General features: G+C 43.8%; 1 protein-coding gene across 4 annotated transcripts in view; it reads right to left on the bottom strand.

The window, feature by feature from the left end:
- Positions 1 to 12383, bottom strand: part of Smyd3 (SET and MYND domain containing 3) — a 522086-nt gene that overhangs the window by 252001 nt on the left and 257702 nt on the right. The window lies entirely within an intron of this gene.

The following is a 12383-nucleotide window of genomic DNA, read 5'->3' on the forward strand; positions in this document are numbered from 1 at the left end:
CCACACCAGCCGGAGCCACATACTGAGATGTAGTGAGACTTTTGTAATTTCTGTTTCTTTGAAAAAACACAGAAATGCTGTGGAATATGTTTTCGTTTTAACCCCAGGTGTGGGGATGTGGGGCTGCTTCGAAGCAGCTGACTATGATTTGCCTCGTGCTCTAGCAGGAGAATGGTTTTGCAAGCTGCGGATAGTTTCTGTGAGTGTGTGACACTGGAATTCTGGGGACTTTTCAGAGAACATATAAAATGTGAGGGCCCTGAGTAACACAGTTGCTGTTGTTAGCTGGTTGGTGGCTAGATGCTGCTGGTTGCTGTTGGTCAAGTTGTCGTGCACAAAGCAAAGAGAAGGAATAGATATCCTGACAGTGAAGATCAAACTTCCTCCAGGAACTCGATGCCCCTAACCAGCATTAGGAAGAAGCCTAAAGATAACTTTGCCCCATAACTTAAAGATAACTTTGCTCCTTCTATTGCTCCTTTGATTTTACCACTTTCCTAACTTAAAAACCCCAGTCATCCTCAAGCACCAAGTCCAAGTGAGTTTCTGTTCTGAAAAATCTTTCAGTCTACCCAATTACAAATCATGGCTATTTTCAGAGCCTCCCAAGTCTTTAGTTTACACACCTGAAATGGAACACAGGACGCAAGACCCCCACTATAAATGGAAACGCCTTGAAAGGAAAGCCTATGAATTACATATCCTTGAATATTTATTATTTAAGATAAAACCTGAGGCAAAATAAGTGATCAAAAACTTTTTTTTTAACTTAAGCTCTTTACTATACAACAAACCTTCAAAAATGACTATGTTTAAGTTATCACTAAGTTTTTAGGAGAATCAAGATCAAGGTGTATTGGTGAAACAAATAGACAGTGATAGACAGACAGATAAATGATAAATAGATGATAGACAGACATATAGATGATAGACAGACAGATAGATGATAGGTTAAAAACAAACTTTGAAAAGGTGCAGTGCACCAAGTACCTGCCACACAAACATGAGGAACTGAGTTTGAGTCCCAGCACCCCCAGAGTGTCCACGCATGATGAAACACTCCTATAACCCCAGCACAGGGGTAGCTGAGACAGGAGACCTAGAGCTGGCCGGCCAGCCAGTCTGGATGAATCAGTAGGACCCTGTCTCAAAAGTAAAACAAGACAGCAGTCACGGAAGGTACCCGGTATTACCCCTTTCACACTTCACATGAAAACACATACATGAACGCACACATATGTGTATGTGTACACACATGTGCGCATGCACAGACACTCTGGAAATGCACACATGTATATTTTGGATTGATGTCATTTTATTAACAGCTATTCCTGGCATACAAACACTAGTGCGGGCCTACGCAGAGTAGACCACCAACCAGGAACTTGTTAGGGCCAACTGATTGAACTAAAATTAAGAATACACACTTAAAAACCTTGGTAGCAACTGGACATGGCTAAAACTCCCAAGTGCTCTGTGATGGGGAAGGAGTTCTTCAGGAAAGGTGCTCTCTATTTTGAACCTTGTCAGTTACATGTGGGACAGGAGCTTTAGGACAGCCGAGAACCAGGTCCACACATCAGTCCACCATACACTGCCCAGTAAGCACCAACAAGATGACAGGCACGTGTCTCACAAACTGTTTCTCCATGATGTCCCTTCTCAGTTTCTGGGCCTTTTCAGTTTCACTTCCTCTAAAATAAATTGTGCTCTAATTATGCCACTGTCAAAGGCACACCAAAGCTGAACAGTAGTGAAGGTGGTGATGATGGTGATGATGACAGTCATAACAATACCTTATTCAGGAGTATTGCAATGAAGGAAAGAGCTCAAGATATACAACTGGGTCTTGTTATAAAGATAGGAGGGAAGTAAGGAATTGTAGCTGTGGACTGAAGCGGAGTCAGTGGATGGAAGATGGCAAGGAGGAAACATCAAAGAGAAATTCTGAATAAGTCAAACTAATAAGTTTCTTGGTGGAGACAGGCCGAGTGATTAGACACTAACTGGGGACAGCAGAACATGAGGAACCTGCCAGACACCAAGGGTGACCAGATATGGAGGATGAGCAAGGCATGAGGAGCGGGGCGGGGGGGGGGGTGTTCATAAAGTGACGGAGAAACATTCTAATGAAAACTAGATTGTAAAAAGGCAAGGGTGGATGGCACAGGCCTATAATCATGTCACTAGAAGGCTAACTAAGGAGAATCACGAATGTTGAGACCAGCTGGGCTACAGTAAAACCCCACCTCAAAACAAAGACCAAAACTTAGAGCCACATCCATTCCAAAAGGAAGTGAACAAATGAGCCTTGCTAAAGCGTGAACAAAGGCTTGGTCAAGGAAAGAATTTCACCACTACATCTCAATTAAAGCATGAACTTTTCCTGCTAAAGTTTGGGGCAACTTGCTTGCATACGCAGAGAGAGAGAGAGAGGGAGAGGGAAAGGGAGAGGTAGGGAGAGAGAGAATGAATATGAATCAGCAAGCCATAATGAGTATCACTTGGAAGCCCTAGTCTATTTGTATTACTTGGAAACCAGTCCTATGCTCTTTGTCACCCTTCAGCCTGGTGGAGCTTTCCAAGAAAAGAGACACCTGCTACTCAGGAGAGAAGCAACTTATTGACGTGGTCATAACAAAGACTGAAGAGCATGCAATAACCTCACTGGCAGCTGCAAGGGAAACAAGCTGCTTACGGCACTGCCTCGGCGAGCTAAGCACAAGGCTCACTTCAAGGTTGGGGGTTAGCTGGGAGAAGATGCAGGACAGGAAACACCTGACAGGAGGCGGAAGGTACACACCTCCCACCACCGAGCAAAAGGCCTCTCTGCACAGCCAAGGGCTCCTGAAATCCAAACCCTTTGTTTCCACACTTCTGCCCACACATTTCCAGAGAAGCCGCTGCTGATCAGCCTTGTTTGGCTGTCTGCTTATCAAAATTTCACAAAAATTTAATTTCAACCTTGTGAGCCCTAAAGCTGTAAATTAATTGAATTAAATTTACAAAGATTATGCAATGAACTAAAGCAATTTTAGACTTTTCACCATTCACTGGACTTAAGGCGCCTAGCATGGCAGCTTTGCCTGACATGAGTTCAGAGCCCCTGGAAACAGACTTAATCCTGCTCTCTGGGCCTTGAGCCTATTCATGGAACCATGTCAACCTGTATCTGGAAATTTAACAAACCCCTGATGGGTTTAAACACTAAGAAATAGTTCTGATACATCCTGCTATTTGCTGTATGGTAGATGTCCTTTGCAGTGAGAGAACCCTCCTCAGAAGATCACCACAGCAACAGAGAAAAGCCCCGTGGCTATTAGCATGTAACAGGATATCTCATATAAGTACAATGTGGTCTCAAGCTAGGAAGTTAGGAATTGAATACAGGCAAGGTGAAAGCCTGTATGTATGCATTGGTTTAATACAGACAGTCCCCAAACAAAATTTGAAGCTCATCCATTTTTAACCAAAAGGGAAAAACGAACAAACAAAACCCATGATTTTTTTGACTAGTAAGTCAAGTAGAAGTAATGACTTCTCTGTATTGAGAGTTTTGGTTTCTCTTAAGAACATAGAAATGCTATGTTTTTGTTTTAATCCCAGGTGAAGCTGATATAGGACTACTTCAGGCTGTCCACAGCAGCTGACTATGATTTGCCTTGTGCTCTAGCAGAGGTGTGATTTTTGCCAGCTGAGAATAGTTTATGTTTGGAATCTGGGGACCTTTCAGAGGGTATGTAATGCCAGAGCCCCAAAGGAGACAGCGACTGCTGCTTTCCTGAGGCTGCTGCCCCTGCCGCTGTTGTTTGCTGAATTGCTGGTTGCTGTTGGAGATATCTGAACTATGAAGATCAAACTTGTCCCCAAGGAACTCAATACCCCTAATCAACAGGAACTCGTCTAATGATATCAACACCCTCTTTCCCCCTCTAACCTTCTTTCTCTACTATCTAGTGCTGGGAGGTTGAAATCAACAGGGGTGATGTAGGGAGGCAGGAAAAAGAGCCCAATAAAGTAGCCAAAAATCCGGCTACACTTCTCCACATGCCAACTTCACCAAGTGAGCCAGCTAATCCACGCTTACACACACCCTGCTCATCAAAAGAAGGGCACAATCCATGAGCTTTCTGGGATGAGCTGAAACGTAACCAGAGGCCTGACTCCCCCATGACTGCCATATGTACCAGGGAAGAATTAAGATGCATCATCCTCTCGCCATTGGTTTTCTCAGCACAGCTTTCAGTCACCCTTCCAACTGAGATCAAATCTTTGACCTTTGCTATCCTCCATTTTATTTTGTCTAAATTTAATTTGTGTGTGCCTGCACTTGTGTATGGAGTCCAGAGGTTATAGTCAGTGTCCTCCTTGAGACAGGGTCTCTCACTGATTCAACTAGGCTGGCCAGCCAATGAACTCCAGGAACTCCACTGTCTTCCTTCCTTTCGCTCCCTCTGGTGCTAATGTTAAGAATGCACTTGGCACGCCCAAGTAGGCGCTGGGAATGTTCACACTTTTGCTGCAGTGTACCTCAAGCTCCTTACCGACTGAGCTATGTTCCCAGCTTATCTTCCTCGGGCCTCTCAACATCTGAAAGACATGGGCCCCTAAGAGGCGATGGGTAGTAGAGGTGAAAGCTTCTGTCTTATGAGTCTGCAACAGCTTTGGATGTACACTGCTAAGGGAACTTCCTTAACACATGGGGGGGGAGGGCAAGGCTTTGTTCTGCTGGGGATCAGATCCAGGAACTTCTACTTGGCAGGCAAGCCACATAACACTGAACTCTACTCCCAGCCTTAGAAGGACTGTTGCTAACAGCACAAGGAAGTTGTACTGTTAGCTACCAAGCAAGTTGAAATGAGAAAGAAAAAAAAAAAAAAAAAGTAAAAGTTGGACACTAAACAGGCTATTGGAAAAAGTCTTTTGAGGTGTTAATATTTCTAATTTTTTTTTCCATTTAGAAAACAACCCTCCAAAAATGGAGGCAAAATGTTTCTCTTCACTTGCTCTTTAAAAAGAGGACCCATGTATCAACACTGAGTAAGATCATAGAGATGGGTCTTTTCCTAACAGAAAAGCTTATAATATCTGGGTTAGTGCCTCCAAGAGTGACTGGCAAGCCCATTGGCTCCTCATCAGGAAATTTGGAGAGTGAACCCTGCCTTCCCTGAGTAATTATGAACTTAGTTAACTCAAAAAAGAGCCCATTAAATAAATACAATCCCAACACTTGTCTCTGTAGATAGAAAGCAGATGGAAACAATACAAAGGATTGTTAAGGCTCTGGCAAACAAACCATCCTTCCAAATACCATTCACAAAAGCTCACCAGACCTCCAGCTGTGTTGATGCCATGAGAACCCCATGGCAGTCTTAAGCGCAGTCAACTCAACACCAAAAGTGTGTTTTTTTAATCTTCCAAGTAAATTCATCTTCAAAGGAATTACTATTTAAATCATAAAGGCATAGATTCAGATAGCCAAGTTGAAGAAAAACATCCATATGTACACACAGGCACACACACACAATACCATCACTTCTGTCATCATCATTATGTAATTTCTAAACAAGAATTATAGTGAACTGTGTCCAAGGGAACAGTTAAATCGAGGTCTGGGTAGCTTCAAGAATATGAAAGTCCAAAGAAGTGTAATCATTTGCTGACATTATAACTCACTTCAGAGCAAGACTTGTTTCTGACAAGACATAAAACTCTTTCTGATTAACAAACAAACATACAAAAACCTCAACAGGCAATCCCTGACTGCAGTGGCTGAAACACCCGCTCGGAAATTGAAAGGTTTCCTGAACATCTGCTATACACACAGCTTGTCCCTGATGCTGCCAATGGCCTCAAAGGGCCGATACTCCACGGAAGTAACTGACAATGACAATAAAAAGATCTAAGTGTGATGAGAAAGGGGTACAGGTCATACTATGAGTTCAGGTGACACAGAAAATTACCCTGCTTAAACTCTCAACAGATCTTGCCTTCTCACAGATATCTGCAGGGTTCGCCCAGCCTCTGAACCTCTCCTGCCCTAAGAACCCTTGTTGTACTGAATGCAGATGTACCTTTCAAACATGGCTGGACAGATGGCTCAGCAGTCAGGATGAGTAGCAGTTGTTGCAGAGGACCTGATCAGTTCCAAGTACCTGCCTGTACCTCCAGCTCCAGGGAGATCTGACACACTAACATGCACACATAACCCCCAACTCACACCCAGTTTAAAAAAAAAAAATAGATGTCATCTAAATCAACCCTGACATCACAGTCAACCTGTTTCCTAATACTCGGCACCCCAGTCAGCATGGCCCCCGTTCCAGTGCTCACACCCTCCGATTCACAGTTAGCAAAACATCTGCTTAGACTGAAGCCATGTCTGAAAAGCCTCCAGAAGTTTCGGCCTAGAACAGAATGTAGCTCTAACCAGCTAGCACAGCCATTCCAGCCAGCAAAGCAAACACCAGCTGTTCTCCAACCAAGTTAAGACCGTGACCCTGACTTCAAGTCAGCAGACCACTGTCCCGTCTCAGGCGCCACTGCTCAGGATGGGTTGCCCCTCTCCTACACTCATCTTTACCCAGACAGTTCTGTCTGTCTTCTGTGCTGTCTTCTCTGCGCGTCTTCTCATGAGGCTAGGTGCGTCGCTGCTGTTGCTCCAGGCCTAACTCCGTGCCAGTGGTTCTCAGCCTCCCTGATGCTGAGACCCTTTAACACAGTCCCTCATGTTGTGGTGACCCCAGCCATAAAATTATTTTATTGCTACTTCATAACTGTAACTTTACTCTTGTTATTAATAATGATGTAAACACATGATGGGCAGGACAGCTGAGAGCCTGCAAAGGGGTCATGACCCACACGTTGAGAACCGTTGGTCTATACCCTAAAATTGCCTTGGTATATTGATGTGATTTTGTTTTTGTTTCTCCATGGACTACAGGCTCCTTGAGTTCAAGGACTATTTCTTAATTATCTCCCAGAATATAGCAAAGAATATACCTGATGAATGAACTAAGAAAATTACTAAATTCATCCTAGCTGGGAGTCTAATAAAAGAAATTATTGCCTATTAGGCTAGCAGAATACTACATTATAAAGATAAACTTGAGCTGGGCAAGATAAAGAAATAATGTTATGATCTGGGTATAACTCCCACACATTTTTTATAATAAATAGATCCCCTCGGACTGAATTATGCCAGCCATGAAAGGGTGGCGCTAGACCAGCCACTTGGTAGTCTGCAATCCATTTGAAGCATGAAGTGAGTTCAAGGGAGAACAAGATTGATAGCTGACAAACTGGTTCTTAAGCTTAAGGTCAGATTTTTATTAGAGGAAAAAAATAACGCAATATGTTATAAGAATTTGAAGGCTTAAAAAAATCCCCTCTGCCCCTGAAATCTTTCTATGGACAAGAAAATCTCACTGCCCGCTGCTTCTAGAAAAGCCATGAACTTGCATTTAGAAATGCAGGTTCCATTAACAACCTCACACAATGGTGCTCGTCAAAGGACCCTGTTCTCACTTCCATCAGCCAGCCCACTGATTACAGATCGCATGGTCTCCAAGCTGGTTTCACTAAATTTAACCCTTCCTGGAGCTGTGTGTGCACACGGGGCAACTGTGGCAGGGAGACCAACCTACCTTAACTGTTCTCCAGGGATGCAGAGGAGGAAGCAGGGCCTGGGCAAGGGCTCAACAATGAGTGCCACCCCGGCAGCCTGCAGCACCGCCAAATGCCAAGGCGAGGCAGAGTATGAATCAAACAGTCAGAGGAGATGCTGCTCCAAAAGGTGATGCTTCAGGTGCAGCCTCAGGAGCTAATGTCTCCTCGTCCAGGCTGCTTTCCACCCAGCAATATGCACCTGCTCCAACACAGACCAACTCAGACACAGCAGACCCTGGGGACATGTGAATCACAGGGGACCTAAAATCACAGACCACCAACTGATGGAGGGTCACAGATCTAGAATGAAACCAAGCTGTGTCTTTGTCCAGTCTCTAAGGAGACACTAAGTCTGGGATAAGTCAGCTAGCTTTTAGGAGCTCAGACTTTTCACCTCCAAAGTCAGCATGAACCATATGATCTCCTAAGTGCCTCCGAATTCTAAAGTATGATTCCTTGGAAGGGCTCTCAGGTATGAAAAGTAGGAGAAGGTGGGATCTTAGATACTTCTTAAATACAAGCCCTTCATTGTGGTAGTTTGATTTCACGGTCCCTGAGGTTAATGATGAAGAGAAACAAATGTAAAACATAAGAAATGACACACTAGATCCATCAAAGACCCCGATCTAAGTATAATGTCAGAGTATAATGTGCTGTCTAGATGGTGGAGGCATGACTGGGGTTTTCAGCCTCCTTATTAGTTCAGTAAAAAGTTTCACAACAAAAAAGGAAACACACATGCTGTGTATTTCTTAGCAAGGGAAAAGAGCTCACTCACGACAGATGACTTCTAAGAGAGCTCAGCCACAGTACGCAGCCTGACCAATTCTGACTTAACCTGAGGTCTCATAAATCTGAGGCCCTTTGCACTGACTCACGAACAAATGTCTCTCGGGTGATGCTGAACAACTTAGTGGTCCTTTCCACACTGTGAAAGCAAGCACCGTCTGTGGGGACAGGCACGGATGTGCCCTGAGCAGCCCCTGCTATTCTTCACCACTCATTACTTAGCCAGGTAACTTCAGAAAAGACAAACTCAAAACACAGGATTTGGCAATTTGGGTAGAAATGTTTAAATAGTTGTTTTGGTAAGCCTCCATTAAAGTACTATATTTCCATTTTATTTCATTAAAGTGTTTGTTTTCTTTTTATCTCATTAAAATGGTGTGTTTCCATTTCATTTGCTTTCATTCAAATCAATTCTTCATGACTTTCTCCTACATAGCATTAATAACCAGGGCGTAAGAAAAGCCTCCTGGTACCCACAAGTAGATAATCACAGGACTGGGACCAGCAAAGGAGTCACAGCTATGCAGATCCATTTTGTTTTTCTTCCTTCATGATACTACTAAGATGCTTACATGGTAAATCATATGTATTTTGAAATCCTAAGCTTAGGAAAGTAATATTTTATTTGGTTTTGGTAGATTAGGACTAAACAAAGAAAGTATAGATAAGTGAGTACTAATATTCATCTAAAAATACACTTGGGAGGCAAAAAAAAACTTCCAGTGAATGAGACCTTTGAAAGAACACTTCAACTATGTGTTTTTATTGGGGACAAATCGGTTTCTCGAAGCACATGTAGAAAAACAATTGAAATCCAAACTTGGCAGACATGTTTTCTTTAAAATGAACAAACAAACATAGAATTAATAGAATTATAAGAATCCTGTTTTTTCCACTAGAATTGCCTCCAAGGAGACTCAGTGTAGAGATCTAGGCTTGCGATTCTTTTCAGCTTGTTATACAAAATAAACCCGTAAGCAACCTGAAAACAACCTACGAGCAACCTCACTTCCTGTGAGGTGATGACAACTGAACCACTAGAGTTAGGTAGAGATAAAGTCAGTCTTAGAAAAACGCTCGTAATGCTTTTCTATTTTGTTCATCAGTAATTTGCTATACAAGAGGGAGCCTGGGGTCACAGCCTGAAGCACAGAGAGCCAGCGGTGTGCTATCCCTCTGCTCTGGTTGAAAGGAGACAAAGACTTAGAGAGAACGCCTTTCACTGCTTAAAGTCTTTACATTGGGAAGCCATGTTGTTTCCTTGGTTTGGTTTGGCTTTCGGTTTCTTACAAGGGGGAGGGCAGTGCTCAGAATCAAGCCCAGGGACTTCCTCAAGCACTCAGTCACTGTGAGCTACAATCCCAGTCTGCATGGCCACCCCGGGCTGGGGATGGAGCTCAGCTGGTAGACAGCCTGCCCAGAGTGCACAGTGCCCTGGGCTGGATCTCCAGCACTACATAAAACAACTGCATGGCAGTGGACGCCTGCAGCCCAGCACTCTGACAGTAGAGGCACAAGGGCATCCTCAGCTATATATCAAGCTTGAGGCCAGCCTGGGCTACATGAGGAAACAGCAGACCAAGACAACCTTGCCTCAGTCCTGTGCCCTAAACCCACCACCCAACTAACAAAACAGTGACTCATGTCCTCCATGCATACCTCAGCAAGAGTGCCGCTCCCTGCTAACCAAGTATTCAAGCACAGGTCTATGGCCATTCCTATTCAAACCCCCACCAGGGTGTGTGATGCCCTCTTCTGGCCTGCCTCTGCAGCATCAAGCATGCATGTGGTACAGACACATGCATGTGAGCAAAACACCCATACAAATAAAATAAGAAAATTGTTTTCGAAAGAAAGAAAGGAAGGAAAGAAGGAGGGAGGGAGGGAGGGAGGGAGGAAGGAAGGAAGGAAGGAAGGAAGGAAGGAAGGAAGGAAGGAAGGAAGGAAGGAAGGAAGGAAGGAAGGAGGGAAGGAAGGCCTGACACATTAATGCAGTCGAAGAGAAGAGTGTCACGTCACTGGCTACTAGCACATTTTATGGAAAAGTTATCCCAAAACATGGACAGAGCTGAGACCTGAGGCCACAAACAGACAGCAAATGAGACTGATTTTCTGTATTGCTTTTTAAGAACCCACATTTCTACACATGGAGCACTATGAGAAATAACACTGACCACACAGGGAGGAGCTGAGGAGGGCTGCAGGGAGGCGCCAGGTGAGAGGACCACTAAATAAGAACAAGCTAGAATCCCACATCCTGAGCTCCTTGTGACTCTCGCACATAAGCATGCATGTTCATTTTCTGCTAAGCCACCAGGTCATGCCATTCACCCTTTGAAAGGAGCACGGAGACCATTTATTTCATAGCTTATCTATAAGCTGGGGCTCTAAGAAAAGAAAAAAAAAAAAAAACACAAACAGGTTAAATTTATCACAGTATAAAATGACACAGCGGGTTCCTCGCTTCCCTCACAAGAGAACACAGGTAACTTGATCCCTTCAGTCACAGTGGAGCAAGCATCACCTACGAGTGTTCTTTACCTTAAAAACAGAAGACACTAAAATAGCAGAAAGAAGCTCTAGGGTATGCAGCGGTCCTGGATCACAGATAGAGAAATACAGAACCGTAACGAGAAGCCAGAGTTCATACACAGCAAATGCAACCAGTTCAGTATGTGAACGTGACATGAACCATCCTCCTCAGAAAAACTGCATTACCTCAATTACGTCACATTTTAAAGGTCAAGGACACGAAACCACTCAATCAGCCAGCTTAGACACTGTTTCTGTTGTCAACGGCGGAGCGGGGTTGTACAAGCAATAGTTTTAAAATAAGCTAACGCCAAACCAAAGTTAAGTCAAAAGACATTAATGTTGCTTTGTCTTAGCAAGAAATGAAATGGCTTTCCTTAGAGAGACCCTTTAACTCCAGCGGGCAAATGTGTTGCAATAAACCATAAGAACACATGGGAACACATGCTTTTCTACAAACACAGGATGCCTAGTGAAAGTCAACCCCCCTCAGGATTATTTACCTGCAGTAAATAAACCATTGCATTTGACTGTCAGAGCTATAAACATCAAAATCCCCAAGTATTAATCAACTTGGCCACATCTGTATGACCAGAAAAAAAAACCTGACAAGAATAAATCTGGATCGTGTTACTTTAAACTTTTCTCTAACCACTTTAGGTTTTTTTTTTTTTTTTAAATGTACTAATTTCAGCTTTCATTTCCTATCAGTCTACACTGCACAGGAGCTTGTACTGGAGGGAAACAAGGAAGTAGGTTTTCTAACTGGTTTCTCTACCGCCCTCTTCTGTTTAAAGGGAATTTAGAAGCCAGGCTGAGCAGAAGGCCAGATCCAAACTGCTATCTCAGCCTCATCATCTCATTTCTCTAAAGGAGTTGTTCATTTTGTAACTGAAATGAGTTCGCGTGCATGCTTAAATCCGAGTTCTGTGTCAGGCTGTGTAAGGCAAAGCTCCACTCCCGTCCCCTCCCTGACACTAGGGACAGCTGCAAGCGTGGCCATGGCCACTCAGGAGTGACAGTAATGAGAAACACTGCAAACACTGACTGCTGGGGTCCAGCTCCGCGGCAGAGAGCTTGTCACGCATGTGTGAGGCCCTGGGTTCCCTCCCAGGAGGCTGAGATGGAGGCATGAGGGAGGGCAAAAGATTGATGGTTGGGGGAAGGAGCCTTTTGTCATGTATGCAGCCAGCAACTTCCTGACTTTTTCCACTAAGAACATGAATATTTTATAAAAAACAAGTCTTCATGCCCCCCAACACAATGGCATGACATGGTTTTCCCTGCTAGTAAAATATGTGTATTTCCTCCAGGCTTCTCTCCTCTAAGAAGCTATGAGCTATCCATTGCAATACCAAGGCTAAATGCCAACAACATTAACCCTGACAATCATC

The sequence above is a fragment of the Psammomys obesus genome, unplaced genomic scaffold (genome assembly GCF_907164565.1).
Source record: "Psammomys obesus unplaced genomic scaffold, mPsaObe1.curated_primary_1811, whole genome shotgun sequence".
In the NCBI taxonomy this organism is placed as follows: Eukaryota; Metazoa; Chordata; class Mammalia; order Rodentia; family Muridae; genus Psammomys; species Psammomys obesus.